This window comes from Raphanus sativus, unplaced genomic scaffold (genome assembly GCF_000801105.2).
Source record: "Raphanus sativus cultivar WK10039 unplaced genomic scaffold, ASM80110v3 Scaffold0129, whole genome shotgun sequence".
NCBI lineage: Eukaryota > Viridiplantae > Streptophyta > Magnoliopsida > Brassicales > Brassicaceae > Raphanus > Raphanus sativus.
The window spans coordinates 57484-62555 of NW_026615449.1; the positions used below are offsets into that span (position 1 = coordinate 57484).

General features: G+C 45.3%; 1 non-coding gene across 1 annotated transcript; it reads left to right on the forward strand.

Moving 5' to 3' along the window:
• Positions 1–549: 549 nt before the first annotated feature.
• On the forward strand, positions 550–656 carry LOC130501220 (small nucleolar RNA R71). The gene has a single exon (XR_008939584.1). It is a non-coding gene; the product is annotated as a small nucleolar RNA R71 (small nucleolar RNA).
• Positions 657–5072: the final 4416 nt, after the last annotated feature.

Below are 5072 nucleotides of genomic sequence, written 5' to 3' on the forward strand. Positions count from 1 at the left end.
TTCAGTAAGGCATCAGTGCTGCTCTGTTGAGGGGTAGAGGAGCTAGGAGAGGAGTTTTGCTGAGGCTGATAGTTGCTCTGCTGGTTGTTTCGAGGCTGATAACCACTCTGCTGGTTGTTTGAATAGGGCTTCTGTTGGTAGTTGTTGTACTGAAAGTTGGGTTCCTTCTTGTACCAGCTACCATTACTGTTGATGAAACATAATTCTTCTTGCCCTTCCAAACCCTCAACCTCATTGACAGTATGAGGTATCTCCTGGCTTGGGTTGCCAACAAAGTTCACCTGTGCTTGTGTGGCCTTATCAGCAATGAGTTTGTCAATCTTCTCCTGAAGAGCCTTTATCTCATTCCTTGTTTGATTGTCATCACCTCTGCTGCTTCTGTCATGGTCTCCACTGTAGACTGCATCACTCTTAACCATGTTGTCAACCAGAGCCTCTGCCTCTTCCTCAGTTCTCCCCAAAAAGAACCCATTGCTAGCTGTATCCAGTCTGGCTCTGTACATAGGAAGAGCACCTCTGTAGAATGTGCTCAGCAAGCTCTCCTTAGAGAATCCATGGTGTGGGCACTGAGCTTGGTAACCATTGAATCTCTCCCAAGCTTCACTGAATCCTTCCAAGTTCTTCTGTTGGAAGCTGGAGATCTCATTCCTCAACTTAGCAGTTCTTGAGGTAGAGAAGAACTTCTCCAAGAATGCCCTTTTGCAGTCTTCCCAAGTGGTGATGGAGTCACTTGGTAGAGACTTCTCCCATTGACGTGCCTTATCCCCCAAAGAGAAAGGGAATAGCTTGAGCTTCAAGACATCCTCTGACACACCATTAGTCTTTGACATACCACAGTAGCTGTCAAACTTATCCAAGTGATCAAATGGGTCCTCCACAGCCAGACCATGATACTTGTTGTTCTCTATGCAGTTTAGGAGTCCTGACTTGATCTCAAAATTGTTAGCAGCCACAGCTGGTGCTCGGATTCCAAGTCTAGGACCATGGATGTTGGGGCGGTCATAAGTGCCAATGGGGCGAGCTGCTCGCTGTTGTGCTCCTTGGGGTGGAAGATTGTTGACTCCATTGGGGTTCTGAGGATTTTGTTGTTCTTCCATTGCAGCTTCCAGTGTCTGCAGTTGAGCTTGTTGCTCTTCTTCTCTTCTTTTTCTAGCACACTCTCTCTCTAAAGCTCTGATGTCTGCGGCTCTTGGAACAAGGTTTGATGTACCCTTGCTCCTCAAGTTCATACACCTGAAAATCACAAAGAGTGAAGAAGAGAATCAGTAACTTACAAAAATAAAAATGACTTAGTCTCAAGCAAATGACTAAATCTCAATGTTCAAATCAAACTCAGAATTTGGCAACGGCGACAATTTGATGTTAGGAGTTTTGAGGCTCCTAAGTCAAATGATAGTATAGTGGTAGTAAGTTGTCGAACCAAATCTGAGGGATTTAAATGCAGAGAGAATGCAAGTATTTGCCTAATCTAAGTGCAATCAGAGAGTTGGATGGTTTTTAAACTAAAACTAGAATGCAAGTAACAGAAATGATACTTTTAAACTATTGGAAATGAGAACTCATGGGTATAGGGATTTCAGACCTTGGGTGATCAAGTTTCGAACTAAGGATGACAAATGAATCAATCAAACTATTAACCTTAAGCCTAAACACAATTCTAAGCAAGCTCTATGTCTAGATGAATGCTCATTTGCTAACATGTCTCAAACATCAAATGTCTTTGGTTGAATAACATGCAAGCAATCATTACTAACAAGTCTATTAGCTATCTTAGCATCTTTAACAACAAATCTCTTTGGCAAAGTACACTAAAAGCCTAGGAGAGTTGACTCAGGCATTTCATCAAACACCTTTTGGGTGGGAAATGCCTAGAGATCACCCTTTGAGTGGCCTACTCAAATGATGCATTATGAATACTCTACTAGCAAGGAACAAGAATGATCTACACTAAAACATCCTAGAACTAGCCTAATCACCCTTAATCTCCCTAACCCATGAATTCAAAAGGTGATTACTCACTAATCCCCATGATTCCTCTTAAACCCATGATGGATTTCAGATGAATCATATAGAGAAATAGAAGAGAAATCACAAGAACAATCACAAATCAAGCCACAAAGAAATCTTTTTCTTGAGAGAGTTTTTGTTCTTCAATAGATCAAAGATTATCTGCCAAAAGGTGGCTACAACATCCTTAAACATTAGGTTTTTCAGAGTAAAAACGTGCAAAAGAAATTGCAAAAAGGTCCTTGAAAAATCATAAAATCGTGTAGCAAAAGGGGCTGGAGCGACCTTGGGGGGTCGCTCTGAGAGGTCGCTCCAGCCTCAATTTTTGTGTCTCCGGGCGATGAAAACGCGAGCTACTTAGGTGGGTCGCTCTGGTTGGTCGCTCTGGTTGGGAGCGACCTTGGGGGGTCGCTCCGGAAGGTCACTCTGCGGTTCTCGACCAGGATGGATATGCCTCTAGTAAATTGATCGTAACTTCTCCATTACATCTCCAAATGACTTGAAACCACCTCCATTAGAAAGCTAACTCAATTTCCTGTGTCTCCACAAAATCTTAGCAACAGAAGATTTCTCTAAGGCCTCCATCCATGCTCATCTTTCACCTCCTTTTTGATCACATTGCTTCCAAATGTCTCCAAGAACTCCATGTGGTGTTCCAATACCTGATAGAGACATATGTATGCCAAATGCAACCTAAACATGTCTAAATCCTAATCTATATGATGCAAATGCTTATGAATGAATAGCTAAAACAATGCAAATATGCAAGATATCACTTGACCTTCTCCTGGTCAACAGAAACTCCTTCCTCAGACACCACATGGCCTAGGAATCCAATACTCTTCTGCCAGAAACTGCATTTGCTCAACTTAGCAAAGAGTTGCCGCTCCCTTAGCCGTTCCAGCACCAACCTGAGATGCTTCTCATGGTCCTCCTCAGTCTTAGAGTATACTAGTATATCATCAATAAAGATGATTACAAATTCATCTAAGAAATCTCGGAAGATGCCATTCATCATCTTCATGAAGGCTGCTGGGGCATTGGTCAGTCCAAATGGCATGACCACAAACTCATCGTGGCCATACCTTGTCCTGAATGCTGTCTTTTGCACATCCTCCGGTGCAATAGGGATTTGATGATAGCCTGATGCCAAATCAATTTTTGAAAACCACTTGGCTCCCCTCAGTTAATCCAGCAACTCATCAATCCTGGGCAAGGGGTACTTATTCTTAATAGTAACCCTGTTAAGCCCTCTGTAGTCAATACACAATCTGAAACTCCCATCCTTCTTCTTGACAAAGAGGACTGGTGCTCCCCATGGAGACACACTTGGGCGTATAAACCCCTTATCCAACAACTCTTCAAGTTGTTTCTTTAACTCAGCCATCTCAGCTGGTGCCATACGGTACGGACTTTTGGACATTGGGGCCGTTCCAGGTTCAAGTTCGATCATGAACGGGTCAGCCCTATCAGGAGGCACACCCTGAAGCGCCCGAAATACATCACTAAACTCTTGAACCAACCGAATCCCGTCCGGGCTACCACCCCCCCCACAACCTCCTTAGTGCTAATGGTCGCCAACCAGGCCTCACAACCACTCCTCAGCATACTTTCCACTTGGACCGCTGATACCACTAAGCTACCCGAGGTTGGTCGGATTCCTTGGAATCTGATCGGGGGTCCACACCCACTCTCAAACTGCACCCTTCCTCGGTGACAATCTAAGGTGGCCCGATTCTTTCCAAGCCAATCCATCCCTAAGATCACTTCATGATTCTTAAGGCTAACCACTACAAGATCCACGGGCAATGCCCTCCCTTGTATCATAACTGGGATATCCCTTACTAGGCCTTGTGATTGCATCCTTTGGCCTCCGGCCGCAACCACAACCCCAGGATCATCCCCTGAACCAATACAAAACAATCATTTCCCAATCATCTCTGGACTCACAAAACTATGTGAAGCTCCAGTATCAAACAGGACATGTGTTTCCACACCACTAATACATAAGGTCCCTACAAAGACCCCATCTAAGTTCCTAACCATTCTAGGTTCCGTACCATGCATAGTTCTAAAATAAAAAAAATGAGTTGTAGAATTTACCAGTGATTGCTTTGAATGGCCCTGCCTCTTCCACATCTTTGGACAGCTCATAAACCCTTGGAGTTTAGGTCTGACCCCGGTTCTGATCCGGCCTGCTACCCCCACTCCTGTTCTTGTTCTGTCCATCAGCTTGTTTTGGACAGTCCTTCTTGAGATGACCCTTAAGGCCACATGTATGGCAAGTCCGGTCACCTCCCACATTTGGGCACTCTCGAGCAAAGTGTCCCATCTTACCACAACGAGTGCAAGCGCCCATGGCTCTCCAGCACTCACCATAGTGGTTCCTACCACACTTAGAGCACACAGGCTTACCACTTGAGGTTTTACCCTCTTCAGCCTGGTCTCTATTTCTCTTCCGGTCACCACTTTGCCCAGGAGCCACCACCACACTCTTCACCTTATGCTTAGCCTCTTCTGCAAGGTTAGTCTCCAGCATTGCCATTCTCTCAACCAGTTCAGACACACTGGAGGAAGGTCCGGACTGAGCAGTAGGTCTTGAGTTCAGGCCTAAGGCCGCGGATGAACCCTTCGGACCTGTACTGCCTCATCCTCCAACTCCCTTCCCACAAAGCGCCTGAGCCTGTTGAACTCTTCCTCATACTCTCTGACCGTCCTACGCCCTTGAACCAAGTCCAAGAATTTGCCTCCAAAAACGGTTCCATGCCTCAGCTGGAAAGTACTTGTGGTTGAACTCCACTTCAAAGTCAGCAAAGCGCTCAATGGAACCATTGGGTACGTTGTCCAAAGCTATCCACCAGTTGTGTTGCATCCCCCCAGGAAGTGCACTGCAATGTCCCTTTGGTACTCCTCAGGGCACCGGGTTGATTTGAAGTTTCTAACCAACCGGTCTCTCCATTCATCAGCCTCCATGGGATCAACCACTTCCAGCAAAGTGCTTTGTCCCTAGGCGTGACACATGCTCCAGAACCTTCAGGTAGTCCACCTTCTTAGCTGATCCAGAT